Genomic DNA, 20637 nt, shown 5'->3' on the forward strand with positions numbered 1-20637 from the left:
ATTAATTAATTATAATTATTTTACATTTCTTATTATTAAAATAATGAAAATTCAAAGTGTCGAGTGTCTTATACTCGAAAAAAAAAAAAAAAAAATATGACAATTAACGTTGACTATTTTTGAATGAAAACGTCTGACTGTCAGCCAAAAACCTAAAAGTAAAATACAACGAACTAATTTTGAATTGAAAGAGCAGCAGATTTCGGTGAATCAAAAATATAAATATATATACATTATATAAGACTGAAAAATAATAAGATTCTAGTCACGTGACAGTATTAATAGCTTTGGGAGAGGCAACAAAATGATATGTGAGTAAATATATCTGGAGATGAGTGGAGATATGGAGTTTATGTAGTACAAGGATGGAACTCGTCTGGGTCATTGCTGCTGCATCATCATTATTCTGAAACTCCCTCCGACTCGACTGACGGCTTAAGTACTCACTACACATATTGTACAACGTGCAATGCACTTTCTCTCTTTACTTACAATGTCTGTACTCGTATCGCCGCTGATGCATTCATAAACCACACATGCTCATAAATAAACCGTAGGCGTAAGTTGACTTCAGCAAGTCGAAGGTCAGCTCTAACACTATTTTTTATCATTTACTTTTTTTCTCTTTTTTTTAAATATTTATTTAACACATATATTTTTATATGTTGATACGGTTCAGGGACAAATGACACAAAGCTTCTTTTATATTCACGCGCTCATTTTTATGTTTGCGAACGAATACTGCGACTGATATCAATGAGCGCTGGGAAAGGGTTAGGCAAATATCAAAAATATAATATGAATGATTGTAGTGCTAAGATAGTTACAACTAACTGGTGACAAATATCTACATTTACATATATATACATATATATGTATAAGATTAATATACAATAAACTTATTGTATTCCGTTGATTATTATTTAATTAATACATAATAATAAATTTAGTTATATTTCCATTATAGAACACTTATAAAAAAAATTGGGCATCGGTTTCTAATTTTCACTAAAAGTCTAATATTTTAGGACTGCTTTTTTTGTCCATATTCAGGTTAGGTATCAAAAAAAGTTAATAGATGAGATCATAGTTAACTTCTGTTCAAGATCTAGAGATCGAATTTCTCAGAAAAGTATATGTGTTACTTCTAGAAGATCTATGATATAGATAGATCTTATAGTTGTCAGGATTTTTCTTTTTTTCAAGAGCTATGAAAATTTAAGAAAATCTTCGGAGATCGCTGGCGACCTCTGTTGACGTTAAGAAAAATTTATTTCTTGCGAGCAATTTTTGCGCTGAAATCTTGTTTTTTTGGATAGATCTTCATAAGTCTAAATAGATCTTTACCGAAATTATTGTGAAATCCTTCAAAATTTCCTGGAATCAGTCGAGAGTTTTTGAAATCACCATAAATTTGAAATCATTGACAATTTGCCGAAATCATCAGATTATCTGAGATCTACTTCAAGCTTAGGTCTGCGTAGATCTATACCAAGATCTGCTGAGATCTAAATCACATCCGGTTATTTCTTTCTTTTGAACTCGATAATTGAAAATTGTGTAATTGAAGAATTTTGGAAGGTTCAATTTTTCAAAAATAATTATAGTATTGATCATAAATTTCATATATGTCCAGGTTATTTATTTATAGTATTTTCTTTTTTCCGGGGACAATATGTCACAAGTAAATGGATCTGTCGAGTCGAGGCGTCGAGGGATTAAAGTGAAGGGGTAGCTGTCAGTTGGTGGCTTGCTATCTAGAAATCTATCTCCTAGACAAACGAATGCATTACATGGGTTTTGTTCAAACGAAAAAGTACAGAGTCGATATACCCCATTGTGTTATATATAAATATATACATATATATCAGCTCACTTTTCCCTGGACTTTATTTATCGTGATTTTAAATTCGACTCAACAATTAAATAAAACTTTCAACCCTTTATTAAAATTTTTCGCCTGATGAATCACGATTTAATATTTGTACAGTTGATTAAAAAAATATATACCTGATCGGGTGAAGAAATTTATAATTGATAAATTTAATTGAAACTAAATATTCCACGATGCTTTTTTATTGACAAAAAAAAATTTATATATTCCGATACTTTTTTAATTAAATTTGTGAACTTTAATAAATGATTTGATTTAAATTCAAGAAATTATTTATTTCATTTCGGAATATTGAATTTTATTTTCAATTACCACAGAAATTATTTTATTTTCATACTTTACATTCATTCAAAAAAAAAAAAAAACGAAATATACATATATTGTATATATTTTTACTGCTACCGAAATTTTATTAATTTTTTAATGAGATAAAAGTACGCAGTAGTAATTAAAAAAATTTTTTCATTGTAATAACATTAATAAGTTTTTTTTGTGTGGCGATGAAATATTAGAATATGTATAATATACCAGTTTGTGAGTGAATTTACATTAAAAACATATAGCGAGTGCATAATGAATAAAATACAAGCCGCGAGCCAGCAACAAAAATATGAGAAAAAAAAATAACAATCTGAATTTTTCTCTTTTGTTATTTACATGGAAAAAAAAAGTGGTGCGTGATGCGGTCATTAAAGAATGTCCCTCGTACCGACCAGTGTACACTGGAGTTAATTAACAATCGCCATATTTTTTTCACATGTCTACGGATCGTGTTAACACTGTACCTTTCTGCACAAAGAGTTCTAAAATAAATATATATATATATATGAGTACTAACTAACAAAAAAATTTTTTGTTAACGTGAAAAACAATGAATTCGAGTGATGGAATACTCGATTATGTGTTATTAAAATTCATGAATAATTTATGCACTGTTACGAAGCGAGCAAAAAATACGATACGCATTTTTGGCGGAATATGATCGCCTGGTTACGAACGATTATTAAGTGCATGCACCGGCAAATTGTCGAGTCATGCGCCCGGAACAGGACCCTACTGTAGTCCCTTTTGCCGTATATATATTTAGTAATACCATCATGTTTCGGCAATCGTTATTATTTATTATCTTATTTCTTACCAAAGATATTATACACGCAATACATAATATTATCGTTAAAAAATATTTTTTTTTCAAAATTAGTACCAAATTATAATTATATACAAATGTCATATTAAATGTATTTTTTTTTTTTATATAAAAATCATCCAACTTTTGGATGCAAAATCTTCTTTTTAAAAATAATTAATATTTAGGCAATGAAGTATAAAAACTGTATTAATAGTTTACGTAGATATCGATTGTTACCTTGAAGTTCACGGATCGAACCCAGTAGACATTTTTTTTTTTTTTTTTTTTTTTTTAAATATAAATTTAAAAATAATTAACCTGTCTAATTTTATGTAAATCAAAATAAATCACAGTGATTACTGATATTTAAAAAAAACATTGTTATTTACTGTTACGAGGGTTGCATTGCGTGTGTCATGGGTCTGTGTCTCGAAGTACAGTATTACCGAGTATTTTAGTAGCATGACTAAAAAAAAAAGAGAAAAGAAAACCTGTTACCCGACAACACAATCCTGATTCACGGTGATTAATAGCCAGGGGGAGTACACTCATCCTCAAAGCGTCACTCTTACCAGTCCACACCCCCATGCTTCTCTTAACGACTCCCGTACATATATACAGATATATTAGAGCATGGTATACTTAATATACACGAAAAATGCAGCATGCTTTTTGGCGTCACGGTGTCTGCTTCAGTAGACTGCATTGTGTCTCAAAATGCCCTGGGCGGTCACGGGATTTCGCATTTCGGCAACCGGAAACTAACGTCCGGTACACTGACGGCCCTACTGGACTTATTACTACGTCTCACGTCATATACATTTTTTTTTCTTTTTTTTTTTATTTATAATTACTTTTTTTCCGTTATCCAAACGTTTTATCTCAATTTACATAATAGTTACAAATTAAATACTCTATTTAAGTATTTTAGTCCCATTAACTGTTTTATGCTGATATCAATCTTTGGAATATCATTATTTTTTTTTAATAATAACAATCATTTTTTTGTTACAGGTAAGCTGAACTTTTATGGTTCAAATTTCAAAATTCGTAAGTAGCCTTTTTTTATGGAAAAAACATATTTCATATATATATATATATATGAGCAAAACACTCGAAAATCAAACTTTGGCAGTTGATATTACAAAAATGAGGGTTAACCAATGGTTTGTCGCACGACTGTTTTGCCGTGAGAATATCGTCAAAAATTGCAATAATATAATGACAAGAAAAGTACAAAGTTTTGCAGTAAAACTTGAGTTGAATTTTATTTAATGCATTGAGACCGAGCTGTCTCGTACAGAAATCGATGTATATTTGACTTAAAATTACTAACTTAAAATCTAGGTACAAATTTCTTAATTAAGACTATTCGTCAAGGACGGAATGAGGTCCGTTTTGCTGTTTTGATGATAGAAGGAGGAGCAAAATCCAAAAATAGTGCGAAATTAAGGCTAAAATTTTGACTCTAGAACCTTACAGAAAACTATAAAAAGGTCTTATATCTCTTAGTCGAATTAGTGAAAATTAGTAAGTATTCACTAACTACTAGTGAATTTCGTCGATTAACTTCTTTGAAAGTGTATAAACACGTTTTACTCTTTAAACATGAAATAGTGAAAAAAAGTGAATATTCACTAATTCCAAGAACAAACCTAACCACTAATTTCAAAAAGTGGTTCGGTTGGAGCTCAGAATTAGTGAATTCGATAGTAATTTCTAAAACAACCCTGGTTAAAAACCAAACAATTTGGACTCGGTTCCCTTAAATCGTGACTAAGTAAGCCAGTTAGGTTTAAACCAAGGTGGTTTTATTTTTGACCAGGTAATGATGTATTATAATATTTGTATTTACTATACATATGATCGCAGCCAATTTCCGGTAAATTGGTTTTCGAAATTGTGTGAGCGAACATTTCGTTCGAGAACGTTGACATCATGTCTAATTTAGATCGTAATGGAAGATTTGATGTTTAAAATGTTATTTTTCGTAGTCTATTATGTTGAAGTTTGGTTAAACTTGTTTACCTGAGACAATAGTCATGTTATTACAATTGCCAAACAACAGTTAAATGGAATACGAGATAGAGTGGAGCAAAGCAATGAAGAGTGTTTCATACGTACGTCAAAGTAAAAACATTATATATATATATTTATATAGAGAAAGAGAGAGAAAGCGGGAAACACGTACATAAACTTCAACGTCAGGCAAACCGTTTCTATGGATTCTTCAGGTTGGTGATGCGTCCGCAGCGGACAACAACCCCGCCTCGTTCCTCGAGTTGACGTCTGTACGCTACTGTACGTGACAGTATCTAGTGTAGAAGCGGCGTCGACGTCGACGCCCGGCGTCTCGAAACACCGCATGCGCCTTTACACAATACACAATTAAAGGGATATCTATAGCTGTGTTTTACACTTTCGCTTTACCCCCCATCCATATCTGCCTGTCCGTCATACTGACGACTTGGAACAGGAATCTACGTCTACTTGTTTGAATTAACAATTCCCGGAAGACGTTGTCTCTAACTATTTAAACTTTCATTTTCGTGGTTTTGTTGATTAACTTTTTTTTCTTTATCAATAAACGATTTATTTTTTTGTATAATTTGGAAATTTTAATTTCCGGTACTATGCTATTAAAAATTAGTATCAAAAAAGATGTTCTGGCTCGGACACTTCATAAAAAAAATGTTGAAGATCTTTGTCGCCATTTTGTTGAGGGTTAAAGTTCGCAGCAACAGTTGGCATTAAATTATTTTCAACTGTCTTTCTATATCTAATTCATGCCTTTGTATGTCTAAGTTCATTTCAAACTTTTACAATAATCATGTTCTAAAAAGTCTAATGTAGGTTTTTGATGCTAATTTAGGTTAAAAGCATGCCTTAGACTTTGACTCGATTAAAAGGACGTAAAAAAAATTTCTGTTAATTTTTCACTCACTTTGTTTCGGTGTTCACCCTCAGTTTAAAATCTTAAATAAAATTTATGATTGAATATCTAATGAATATTAATGAAGACTATAACAGTATTTATTAAGTTTAGTTAATATATTTAACTCAAAGATATATATTGTGAAAAATGTTAATTACCTGAAAATTTTATTCACCATTCAGTTTTACTTTACCCCTGGTTACTGATGATGGCGAAAAGTATGTACGGTTTTTTTTCAGAGCCTCTTCGTTAACTAAAATCGAGGTTTATTATCGGCGATGCTTTACAATGCAAATTTTTTCAAGGGTGGAGGACTGGGTAGGCAAAAAAAAAAATAAAGTATTTTAGTACGGGGAAGAAGTAGAAGAAGAAGAAGAAGAAGAATATGCGAAATCAGAAGAAAAGTAGGGGTTGTACTCATTTAGAGAGTCTTCTTAACATCCCGCCAATTAATTTCATTACTTTCTCTCTCTCTTTCTTAAGCTTTCCATAGAAGGGTTGGCAAGTGAATGAATGGTAAATATCTTCATTCCAACTGCAATAACGATAAGTCAATTTGATGGTTATTCTCTCCCTCCCTCTCTTTTTCCTTTGAATATAAATATACTGAAATCTCGATTGTAATTTCGTAAAATTTCTCATGACCCTTAAGTTTTTTTTTTTTTTTTCTTATAAATTACTCGAGATAATTAAAGCAGACTTGTCTGATTGGAATACTAGTGGTAGTGTATAAAAAATTCGAATTATTGTGAATTATAAAAATAAAAAAGCAGTAAAAAAAAGTCAATTTGGTGAGTTCAATTTAGAACGTGACTTAATTTTGAGAAAATAAAAAAAATATAAAAGGAATGTAAGATGAAAATGTCTTTTCGTAACGAGGGTTACTGGTAATAAGTGGAGACGTCTTCAGCATACATTAGATATTTTTTTTTATTCTAAATGTTTATCTTATCTCCATAGTTTTCGATATTTTCATTTCATACTTGCGGTCTGCTAGTTTCAATATTAATACGAAATTTAATTAATTTGAAGTTCGTAGTATTATTTGTTCTAGAGGGTTAGTATACAAACAAAAAATAAAATGAGGAAGAAAAAGATTTTGGAGATAAGATTTTAAAGTATCTAGGGATGATAGAATTCGCGTTAATGTCGGCAAAACTGTCTCTCCAAGGAATCGTAAACTAGTTTCTGAGTAATACGAAAACTCAAGCACGATTCGTTGCCTCTTTCCACTAGTCGTAGTAGTAGTAGAAGTACTATAGTAAAGTATAAGAGGAAGAGAGACTGCCAAGAGAACCCTCTCACATCATTCAAGTCCACGAGAGCATGTCCTTTAAATCCCCCTCAGGAGTTAGAGTCCAATAAAGTCTAAATCTCAACCTAGCTGAAGATTACATTTATATATATATATATATATATATATATATATATATATATATATATATATATATATATATATATATATATATATATATACACATGTGAATAAATTTTCTAACACATCACTGCCCCATTGAGACTAGGACGAATAAATTTTCATCATTTCCATCCCTCAATTCTACAATTTAAACTTTTCTGATTACACACTATTGAGTTGAGTGCAGTATATGTGGGTGTGTCTAGGATAACGAGCAATGGTTAATGAAAAAAGTTTTCTAGTTGTTTATTTCGGTAATGTACTTTACAAAAAAATTCATTAAAAATGCGAGTCCTAAAAAAGATACAAATGATTTACTAATAATAGCATATCCTCGAAATATGAAATCGCCGGAAAAGTTGGTCAAAATTAAAATTAAAATTTTCATTCCGTCCTTAATTAAACACAGACCATTTTTATAAAACAAATTTTTTTAGATTCATTCTTATAATGGGTTTTTTCTCAGTTTTCTCTATAAATCGTAGAAAATTTTCATTTCAATTATGTGTTGGAAAAATACCGTTGTCAAGCCCCATTTTAGAAGCCATTTAAACAGAAGTAATGAAGATGAAGATTTAACTAACCTAATACACTTAAGTTAACATCTCAATAAATTGAATTATTTAGAATAATCCCCATAAAAAAAAGTAATAACTTAAGACTTGTCTACAATCCGTACATTTTTCCTCATTAACTCAATACACTTAAAGTCTTACTAACACTCGTGCAATGGGTCGGCATTATTGTATTAGTATTAGTGTCGGTGTATATGTATTTAGCTCAACTACAGGGAGTATGGAGCCTCCAATAGGGTAAAACAGCAAGTGGACAGTTTCTTGTTAACGACTTACTGTTGCTTATAACTGTACTGTATACAACTTAGCAGGGGTTCTACGTCTTATCCTCCTGACAATACGTCGTTAGTAGTTAAACGCTTACCCCTTCTTAGCCTTTAGTGCCACTACACGCTGTCATTTATTTTCACAATACTTTTCTTGTTGTTGTCTTAATCTAAATCTTAAATAATCATTATTATTTTTACACTTTTGAAATAAAATATTTAAATAAAAGTTTTAGCTGTAAAGATCACCGCTAAATTCCCCGTCAATGTAGCCTCGGAAATTAGCCAAATTTAACAACCCCTTTATATACACTTATATTTAAAGTAAGAGTCTACATTTAACAGGGAAATCCTACAGAGTGATAACATTAACGGATTTTCACTGCTACTTAGCTACGTGGTGTGTCATAATGGCCTTTATAGCAAAAACTTTAAGTCGGATAATCACCTCGTCAACTAAACTTATTTTCGGTAATTAAAGTAACAAATTAACGAGTTACTCTTTTATATTTAACCTTATTATCAATCTACAACACTTTTCACTTTATAACACTTCAGAACATTGAAGTTTGAAAACATTGACAACTGCATTAAAAAAAATCTGTAACTTTTGCTTAGTAGACGTGAATTGGAAACTGCAGTGGTCTCGATATTAGGATCGCGCCTTACGAAAATCCATTTTTCAGCAGAATTCAGAAAAAATCTTAATGGCACCTCGACTATTTCTACTAAAATTTGCTCTGATCAAAGAATCATGAAAAGAAAGTCATTCCATTTTGTCAGCAGATTTTTTAAATTGGATCAGCTTTTTCTGGATCTAATTGAGTAAAGGGTAGAAAATTATGACAGTATAATTTTTGATTCTCTAAACATTTTTCCGATGGTTTTTCACTCGAAAATGGAATCGGCTTTCATGAAATAATGGATCGACCATTATCTGATAAGACTTTAGTACTTTCTTTGAAAATTAGTTAGTAGTCCACCAGTACACTGACACCATAGAAACTTTTTCCAAATTTTCACTGAATATTTTTCAAATAATTTTACTTTCATTTCAATTTGAGGAAACTGTAAAAAAAAATTATAAATATGAATAATATTAAGTAAAAAAAAAGGAAATTAAGCAAAAGAGAGATAAAAAGCAGTAAAGTTTTCATGAGTTTTAAAGAAGGTGTAAGAAAATATAAGAAAGTCTTAAAGTCTTGGTTGGGTAGCTGGTTTATTGCTAATGGGATGCTCTCTGTGCCTCTGTGCTTTTACTTTTACTTGGTTTTGCTTCTCATCTTCTTATTCTCGACCACTGCTATATACATTCATTTATATATATATATAACCTATACATATATAAATGTATATACAATAGTGGGTAACAGTCTTTCCAAAGTTTCCGGAGGGTGCTTTCAAATTTCATTACCAACAACCGTACTATGGATATATAGCCATTGAAATTTCACCAAGTTACGTTTACATCCTGTAGGGCCTGTCGTTACGACCTGAAACTGCCGATAAAGATTTTTCGATTACATTGTTAATGAAAGAGAAAATGTATGTCTTTATATTATTTTTCTTTTATGAGTTTTTGTACTGAGCTTATTTATAAATCACCGGGTAAAGGTGTTTCAAGGTTTTAGTGAGATAAATTTTATATTTTTATGTGACTTCATTAAATCTTAAATTTTTAATTAAAATTCAATCTCGCATTTATATTTTACATTCTCATTGATTTGAGTAGTCTATCACTTTTCTTGGAAATAAATCATGATGAATGTGTTATTCCAGCTTTTTTATAGTAAGTCAAATAAAAGGTTGGTTAGAGTATATCATTTACATACTAAAAAATAAACGCGCATTCTTGTAGAGATATTTAGGCATTTAATGCTGTGTCTATTGTGTATATTTCCATGCTGCTGTCAATTCAATCAATCAGGTTTCTGGCAAAACCACTGTAGATGTATTTCACCTTCTTTATAGTATAGAACTAGAATTGATGTTCCACACGGCAGTCGCTTTTCATAAATGAATTTATTGAAATGTATATTGTTGCGTAAATTGTCTATGTTTTCATACTGTCTTAAGCCGATCAGGTGTTCGGAAAAAAGGCTTCAAAAAAAAATTTTTTCTATTAGATGTTAGTTCAGAAAAAAATTTTTTCCATTAGATGTTAGCTCAGAAAAAAAAATATAAGTATCTCTATTAAGTTTCAGTAATTCATTGGTATTTCTGAATCGAAAGCTATAAAATCAGATAGACTCAGTTTTAGAAATAGAAAAATAGCTCTTTTACCATAAGGTCATAAAGTTTTAACTGTCTTCTGTATGAGCACGTATACGTTTAAATACGTCCACAAATTTTCACCTACCATGTCAAGGCTTTTTTATTTTATTATTTTTTTTTTTTTTATAATGCTTATGTAATTGATTGTCATCTTGAAAAATAAAAAAAAACGTAAAAAAAAAAAAAAAAAAAAAAAAAAAAAAAAAAAAAAAAAAATGTCTCCTTGGCGGGGAATCGAACCCCGGTCTCCCGCGTGACAGGCGGGGATACTGACCACTATACTACCAAGGACTTGACATGACTGATGAAAATTTGTGAACGTATTTAAACGTATACGTGCTCGTACAGAAACACAATCGAATATACCTCAGCATATTCTTGGTGTGACGTTCGGCGAGTGAATACGTGTCCCGAGCTCACGAATTAGAAAAATTATTTTTTTGTTAATTAAGGTGACCTTGGTGAAGGGAAAGGATAAAAAAACAACCGTGTAAAATATCTAGGGGTATTTGTGTTAGGTGCGTTAGGAGAAATCCTGAATATCGAAGAACAAATAAAGGGCCGAAAGTTGCTGCGTGAACTTGGGATGAGCAGGAAGATGATTGACCCACTTTGTAAAGGCCGATATATGGTTATGCATCTAACGAGATATAAATTAAGAGATTTTGTACTTTTAAAGACTTGGCATTGGTACCATGGTCATGGCAAAATTTTGCAGACATATTTAAAAGAATAGGTGTTTTTACAATTATGATGATCGATTCTTGTTAAGATTTTGCGGGTTTATTTTCTGTATAGTTGAATGCATGCCGTGCAAAATTTTGTTTCAACAGAAAATTGAAAACTCCATTTAGTCGATTCATTCCATTTAGTGGCATTGCTTTGAATTCTATTCATTGCCTCTCAGATTTTTTCCAACCAATTTCTTCCCTTTTTTAAATACCTCACGACAATAAATAATTCCTTAAATCTAATCTCCCAGCTTATCCACTAAATCAGCCATTAACTAAATGAATTAATTAGTCCTGCCATCTTCAACAACGGCAAACAAAGAAAGTTAAAAAGCCCAAGTGGGTTGAGGCCTATAAATTTCCATATCTCCCAGTAAAATAAAAAAATAACAAAAGGGTTACTTGTATAATATAATAAGTATCTAGATGGGTAACACTTGAGTTAAGATAAGTATCTTTTAACGTTAGCTACGAATTGAGAGGCTGCTACGCAAGTAATTCACCAGCAGACGAGGATCAGGAGTAAAACAGTGGCAAAAGCAGAAGCAACCAGAGGATCCAGACACCTAAGTCGTCGTTAGGGAAAGCATTAGTTATCTCTCTTATAAAGTATCATCTAAACTCGCGCTAAGAAAGACAAAGACACACAATTTAATAGCTATCTACTTGTATAATGTTAGTAAAGACTATCATCATCGGTATATACATGCACATACATATATGCATACACCTGAACAGAGTTGGCTTAGCCGGTTCGTTTGGTTATGTATATATGTAATGGAAGATGAAAATTACTGCTACGAGGACTACAGTATAGTTGTGCTGAATAAAGAGTAGGGAACCACAGCTCTGGCATCCTCTTCTCTCAACTCGCTATCGGTGTAATCCCACAGCTACCAGTAATTAGTGACATTTGCATATCTTGAGTATTAACAGAATGAGAGAGAGAGAAGAATGAGAGACCTCCGGTTGCGATTTGCATGCGAATGGCACTATGGGTCCTGAAAAAATGCCACTCTACTCGTAAATAACGGAGTGTTTACGAGTACGCATTGCTTGATACTAATACTACTGCTGCTGCTGCTTCTGCTTCTGGCTCTTTTGTCGTTGAAATAAATTCTGTGCAGTGAAAATTTTATTGTATTGTTATGAGGAATATTTAATTGACTGAATATAACTGAGAATTTAATTTTTATTTTTTTTTAATTGTTATTCATTTTATTTTTGTACATTAATTTACTCAAGAACGTTGAATAGGTCGTTTTTATTTAAAAAGATTATGACTTTCAATATTTCGCAATTTCAGTTATCTAAGATTTAATACCAGACTCATGATAGATAAATTTTATTTTTTTTAATCCGAATTGAAACTTAAGGAATTTGGGAATTTAGGTTTCGGTATCGGGGATATTGGGGATGTTTGTCGGAACGTAACCTTGTTTTTTTTTTTTTTTTTTTTTTTTTTTTTTTCGAAAAACGTAATTAATCAACTTGATTCTCTTTTTATCAGCTTTGGTTTTTTTATCAAATAGATTCCTAGTAAATTAATCACGAAACTGTTAGTGTTATTACATTCCAAGCCGACATTAACTTTATTTTTATTTCCTTTGTTTGCTAAGTGATACTAACGCCACCACACGAAATTCATCGAATAAAAAAAAAAGCTAATCATAGATATTCAACTGCCGATAATGCAGAAATTAATTTTCGCGAATTAGTTTCCATAATTGCAATTTTATAACGCATTAAAAAATCCAATTAACTTAATCCTTAATTTGAAATTTAATTTTAAAAAACTTTATTTAATAAAAAAAAAATTTTATTAAATATTTTGTAGCATAAATAAATTTATGAAAGTAATAAGTTAATGGAGTTTTAAAATAAAGTTTTAATATGAAGAGATAACCGAGGTAAAATAAATGCAGTCGAATGATCACAAGTCGGAAATTTGGCAGGCCCATTAGAGCGATGATCGGCCGGGCGAGAAACTCCCGGGAGATCAGCTAGTCTTTCCAAACGGGAATATAATCCGTCCTTTCATCCTTTCTCATACAACTACTCGGTCCACACCAGTTATGTTAGTTTCAGAGTTAGGAGTCGAATCGAGTCGAGTCGAATCGTGTTGAGTTGAGTTGAGTACAAATTCTTCTTGAAAAGAGGGAAAGCTATGTAATGAAAATAGTCCCTTCTAATTCGAGTCGACCCTTGACCACAACCAAGGTCTTGTCTCATTCGTACACTACCGCACCTAAAACTATATATATTTATATATATAAAGGTCTTGTCTCTTATCTCGTGACGACTTTGCGAAATCCCTTTTCTCTCTTACACTCTCATTATAGTCCTGTAATAACGTCCTATCTCCCAGTTTCAAGATCTTATTGCCAGATACTGGTTTTTTTTTTTTTTTTTTTTTTTTTTTTTTTTTTTTTTTTAAATTATTTTCACTTGTCATCATGTCGTTTTATTTCTATCTACTTTTTATATCTTTTATGTTTTTTTTTTTACACATATGCAAATTAATTACGCAATAAATTATTCGAATAATCTGAGAAAAAAAAAATTGACGCAATTTAAACTTTTCGAGATTTTTTTTGTTAATTTTTATAAATTACAGGTCATTAAATTTTTTGGCAATGATTTAATCCGTTACAAGTAAGCTGAGTGATGATAATTATAAAGTAGTGATATAGTCAGTATGTAAGTTAATTAATTTAGTTGATTGAGACGAAATTTTAATTAAAGTGAATATTTCAAGTGTCAGCTGAAATTTATCTTACAATTTCAATTCTGCTGGCAGTAATATTTTAAATTAGCGGTTACATTTTTTTTAAAAACCAACCAAGTACAGTAATTATCTATTTTATAATTACATATCATAGAAATGGCTGATAAAAAAACACTTGTCAGCATAATTGAAGCCTTCTGTCCCACTGTCTAAACGGATGATAAAATCTTTAAATATTCATTTCATATATTTAAAAATTTTTATCAAAATGTTTTTTTAAGCATACGGGCCGTTGATTTTTTTTTTATTTTAAATTTGCTTTTATCAGTTGCTGATTTAAAGAGCAATAATGATTATCTTCCGGTAGCCTTGAAACTTAGTACCACTTGTAATCTCTAATGGATGATCTCGAAAGCTGTTTTGCAAATTTATATATTTGTATATGTATGTAAACCTGCACCTGCATCAGATCATATCAAGATTTGAAGTGAAAATCGTAAATTTTATAAACTGAAAATAATCGTGTTAAACTTAAAGCTATTATCTATACCATTCAAAAATTGTAAAATAATTTTTTTCGAAGATGAGTTTTATTATTATACCGCAGTTTAAGAAAAAAAGGTTAAATTAATTACATGTTGAACTTTAAACTCGAATAACTTTTAAAGGAGTAGACTTAGAGAAAAAACATAAGAGACAATTTATTTAGAGCGTTCAATTTCCTTCTAAAATATGTATCTCTCACCCCGACATGTTAACTCCAAAATGAGTTTTAAAATTCCAAAGTTAAAAAATTTTTTTTTCCATGTTATTTAAACGTAAAATAGAAATTTATGATGAGCGACTTTTCAAAATTGATATTAAGAGCTCCCGTTTTCACAGGCTTCTTTTTTCATGACTAGGAAGATATTTTACTGCGGGTTTTTTAAAAAAAAAAAATATTCGATTTTTTTGAACCGGTCAAATATGTATATATTCATATATATGTATATATGTATGTATGTATGTATGTATGTATGTGTAAATTAATAAGTGACAGGCTGTGTAATGTATATTAAAAGCAAGTGCCGAAATTCGATGACTTGTCATTCGAAATTCGATTACGTAATTGCTACTTCTGAGACCCGAAATAAAAAATAATGATAATAATAAAACCAATGTAAATAAATGGAATAAAATAAAAAAAAAAGGTAAGAGAATTATTATGGAATGTAAGGATGAGAAGAAGGCCAAACAATTTGTATTTAGCACGAATACGCTTTCCCAGGGGCGTATGTGTCCCGATTGTGGGTGTTACGAAACGATCTTCGTAATCGACTCATGATTTATTACGGTCCGACGAGATGGGCCGTAAAGATTGTATGTCGCCCTTCTTTTTATTGAACCATTCCTTTATCGTTCGCTTTAACTCCTCGTCCATCGTTTTTTTGTTATTTTTTTACCATTTAATTGTAATCCGACCGAAATTTTCTCTTGCCTAATTTTCACGCGGCATCATCAATTAAAATTTCAGCACCATGTAATCAATCGTAAAAAATTGAAATCTTCTGTAGAATAAACTGAAGGATCATTTGGTTTCGAAATCGCGCTGAGGAAAATAATTAGATCAATGATTTCTTTAAAAAAATTAATTAATGAAATTAAAAAAAAAAAGTTGTATTCAGATAAATTCAAATCTAGTGTTTGTACATCCTGTGGCATTAATTACTGCATATTATCAATCAATTACATCGAAAAGTTGTTAGATGGGATAAAAATAAAATTGAACTTAAGTGCAGAAAAAAAAGAAATGAATCAAAAGAGAAAATCGCGACTGGGACTAGGACTGGGACGGAGACCGAGACTGAGATCAGGACGACTGGTAAATAAGTAGTAGATTGAACATTGGAAAGAGGAGTGGACAGGTGAGGAAAGGAGTGTGTGTGACAAGGTTCAAGTTAAGTCTACTCCTCCCTGGTTCGTTTGGAGTGGCACTCCCTGTCTGCTGGCACAGCACAACGACCTACGCTCTCCCGACTATCTCCCGCAAAGGTCTGCAATATTATTATACCAGCAACATGCCCATGTATCACGCGAGACTGCCAGATGGATCATTTCCCCTACCCACACGAGATGAAAGGCCTCGGACGCTATTTTCTTTTTTTTCATATCTTAATTTTCGTCTATATATTTATAGTGCAGTATAAGGACATTGATGCATCAGACTGATTTTTTTTTGTTGGTTAATCCATGCTGCCACACTATATTATCGCTCAATTAGTCTCAGTTACTTGTTTATGTTCCTTTTTATTTTATTTAAAGGCCAAGGCCTCGATCTCTTCAATCGAGCGTCGAAATTTCGAGTTATCTATTTTCGCTTAGCAATTTGTTCACGTTTCTTCTCACGTTAAATCGTAAAAATTGACCATATATGCCAGTAAATTTAGACCGGAAGGGCATTTTTCGAAATTAGAGATCATAATTTACATGATTAATAGTTTTGATTGATTAAAATTTATATATATTTATATAAAAATACTATTTAAATGATTGATTACCTTTGCGGCCGTCAATCTCTCCATCCGTATGTTAACACGATACAAGCCGTTATTCGCAATTAATTGACCAAATTATTTTTTAATGACTTTCGTCTCCTCCTTAAAAAGAGTCCCAGAAAAAATTCTTTCTGTTAAAAAAAAAATTGACGATTTAAATGAATTTTTATCCAATTTATAGACTATCTGCTTGTTTTTCACAAGTATTCGTATATTTATATATTTTTTATTTTTATACCGTCTTTACAATATTTTATCTACGACACTAAGAGCTACTGATGCCGTCATAAAAGCAGACGAATAAAAATATAAACTTGCTGTCGATAACGCGGAAATTATTCAAATATATTTTATCATATACTATATAAATTTTATACTATACATATATATCGTCCCAATTATCTACTATCGAGTGATAAGAATAGTGAAATAATGAGTTAATTAAATCAAATGAATATCAAATGTCTGATAAATAAATTAAATATTATGAGTGAATATTAAATTTATCCCTTTTAGTTCGATGGAAGTCTCGTAAAAAAAAAAAAAAAAAAAAAAAAAAAAAAAAAAATTGATAATAATAAGTACCGAGTATGAAACCAAGTACTTGACAGCATTAATTTAATTTGAATATAAAATAAAAATGTAGTTATATATCCTCTTGAAAATTAACGAATCACCTTGAAAGCTTTACTGTACGGCTATCAATTAATAAAATTCAAAGTGCCGCGATATGACGAGTGAATACTTTTTTTCTTAATTATTATTATTGTTATTATTCATATATAATAATAATAAATTTTTTAAGTTGTCGGCAGTTTCCATTCACTTGTATACTAAACGCTGCACTTGGGCGCCAGTGTGTTGCACGTGTTCGTTATTAATTCATTTTATTATTCGCATACATATTTACTGTATAGTATACAAGAGCCGCGTTAAAGGACGAAGGGATGTGGATTGTTAGCGTGGAATAATTATCACAATCAAGTACCTACTCATCACTTGCGTGCTGTTAAATATTGTAATTTGCAAACGTTAAATTAAAATCATTTCCGAGCTCAATTAGTTTTTTTTAAATTTATTTCATCGAATATTATTTACTGCTATGATTATAATTAACTTTTTTAGTCTGCTAATTAGTTTAATTAACCTTACTAGTTACTGCAGTGTATGAGTTTTCGAATTGATGTTCAATACTATTTAGAAAAAAAAAATTTTTTTATTGAAAATTTCGAATTTAATTCAGTATCTGACTTGATCAACTTGCCCCAGGTATAATTATATATGAGTAATGAGTAAACTTTGGTTTTGAAGTTTGTCATTTCAATTTTTGCCATAAATCCAGTCATTTATGAGATAACTTAGAAAAAAATAAGAATTTTCTGCAAAATTCAAATTTGGTGACTCGTACTATTTTACAGATGCAAATTATAGCTACAACGTAGAATACTTTTTTGTAGAGCATTTTATCTTGAATAAGTCCCACTTTGGTGCAGCATGACAGCACAAAATGCCTCTGAGTTATAGTTATTTAAAAGAAAAAAAAAAAGCATAATTTGCATGTATCTGAAAATCGGAACATTTTTCGCGCAACGAAAAAATTTGTGATTTGGCTGCTGAGAGGTGACATAAGGAATAATTTGGGTGGCTGCAATTTTTGGCTGACGTGAAACATTTGAAAAATCAAGATCTACATTTATTTATTTTCATTTCGTTTTTGCAAAAACATGCAATGCAGTAAACATGTATTTTGTTTCGTGAAAAACATTGCGATCTTCAGGTACATCTTCAAACATTCAATTTTTACTTAACGACAAGCTGTATTTTATAGTTATCTTACAGATTTATCTCGGAGATCTATTTGCCTCTGATAAAAAATTGAATTATTTGTAAAAATATAACTTTTCAGCTGTTCATAAAAAAATTAAAATTATTCGTTTTCGCTAACATATATATAAGTTCTAACATATGAATAAAATCATTTGAATCGGCGCGACGATAAAAAGCAGCCAAAAGTAATACTAGAAAAAAAAGTTCAAAAATATCTATTTTAAAAAGCGTAATTAAAAAAGTAATAAATCAGAAAGCAGAGTTTGGCTCTGTTATGTATAAAATTATAAAATCACGGGTATATTTACCGGTCACTGAACCAAACATTTAACAACTCTCTAAAAAAAATCCACGTGTCAGAATACCAGACACCGAGAAATTTATAGAATCAGTTAAGTACTACCACTACCTCTATCTCTCTCTATCTGTCTTTCCACTCGAATGTGTTGACATTGCTATTTTGCATTGATATTTATTATCTATTCACACACAATTCATAAGTCACGCGATCTCTCGTAAACATAAATTAGCTCATAAAATGATCGAACCCATTCAAGAGCCTCCAGAACACGCAGAAAAAAATATTACGAAAGCATCAATCAATCATTAGCTAAATAAATCATAATAAAAATATATATATATATACATATGTATATATTTTTAAAATTAAAAACAATGTATTCATTTAATTTTAACATGTCACCAAGTCATTTCTGGCATATTATACATTTCCTGATCTACAAACGTCTTGTCTAATGATAACGAATGGCAGGAAGTCAATGACGATTAAATAAATTATAGAACCAGATACTTTTAAGAGTTCTTTGCTACGCTAAGACTATCGTCGTCTCTTTACTATTTATACTCAGACAGAGGACAGATTAAACAACATCATTTATTTTTATTTCATTCAAATTCACACACTCACACTCACATTTTAAATTTTTATTTTATTCCCCTCTGTATCATTGGCTGGCATACTACTGAGATCGCATTTACTTGCTACAGCAAATGTGTCCTGGTGCACCAGCAGGACATGAGTACAGAGACAAGACCAAAACCAAAAGCTAAAGCCGGTTTAATGCCGCAAATAAATAAATAAATTAAAAAAATAACTTGTCCCGTTTTCATGGCGACTATAACAGCAGCTTTCTGTTTGCTATATGTACTCACATCCATACATTTCATGTGATTATATTGAGTACATTTACAATCAACTAGATATATCGCCAGCAAGTTGTCCAACAACTGAGTGCTCTCCTTATTCTGACTGTTATACTTTCAATAATTATTTTAATTCAATTTTATATATATGTATATATATATATATTTATTGATAGACACTTATGTTTGTATTAAATATCAATAATTAGTGTATATAAGTACCGTCAATCGATCCGATCTAATTGAGTGTATAATATAACGGGTTCATTTTCTCAATAAAACATCATTGCAATTACAAATATATGTTTTAGAAAACCTATAATACTCTTATTTAAATCATGAAGATCATTATAAGAGACTCAGTACCCGATCACTCATGTATTTTTGTAACTATACATCAAAAAAGGTCTATAATCACAGTTTTTGATCTTTTTTCACTGAATGATATTCTTAAAAAAAAATAGTCGATTTTTTTGGCCGTCTAATAGGAATACAAATATAAAGTGATTGAGTTCTGTAAACATGAATAAGTGAAATAGGTGAATATTCACTAATTTAACTTATTCATGTTTAGAGAGAGTACTATCTGCTGATAAAGTACTGACCCTAAATTTGAAACATGAACTTGTGTTTAAAAAAATCGCATTAGAATATGAAATATATAGATCGGTAAATTGAAGTCTTTTCTACTCATATCCAAAATATCAAAACTCATCAAAAAATTTTTTACCCAAGATGTATACAATTGAATGGTAAAAAACGCAGCTTTTAGGCATAAATTCAAGCACCAATTTTGATTGTTCTAACTTCGTAAATTGTTCTGTTGCTACGCTGATTTTTTGGTTTATAGTACTCTTTCAGAATAGCATTCACGAAAAAAAATTTTTTTTTGTAAATCATTCTCTGATCGAGTACTAGGTCTTTTACCTCAGCCACAAAAAACATTACTGTCAAAAAAGTCGAAATCGGTGACCGTTAACTTTTTCTCTCATTAAATTTCCATCATATCCATCAGATATCTTGCATACTTATCATACATATCACTGGGCACAGTGTCTATCTCACTTTATCTATTTAATTCTCGTAAGTCTCTTTTATCCTGTTGACTATGCATGCATAGTTCACCAACCGGCGTCTGCGCCCAGACAGTAGTAATTTATTTA

At 30.7% G+C, this 20637-nt stretch overlaps 1 protein-coding gene and 1 non-coding gene across 2 annotated transcripts in view; one reads left to right on the plus strand and one right to left on the minus strand.

The window, feature by feature from the left end:
- Positions 1-20637, plus strand: part of LOC103572609 (headcase protein) — a 98600-nt gene that overhangs the window by 65984 nt on the left and 11979 nt on the right. The gene's annotated exons all lie outside the window — the stretch shown is intronic.
- Trnad-guc (transfer RNA aspartic acid (anticodon GUC)) lies at positions 10710-10781 on the minus strand. The gene has a single exon. It is a non-coding gene; the product is annotated as a tRNA-Asp (tRNA).

This window comes from Microplitis demolitor, chromosome 5 (genome assembly GCF_026212275.2).
Source record: "Microplitis demolitor isolate Queensland-Clemson2020A chromosome 5, iyMicDemo2.1a, whole genome shotgun sequence".
NCBI lineage: Eukaryota > Metazoa > Arthropoda > Insecta > Hymenoptera > Braconidae > Microplitis > Microplitis demolitor.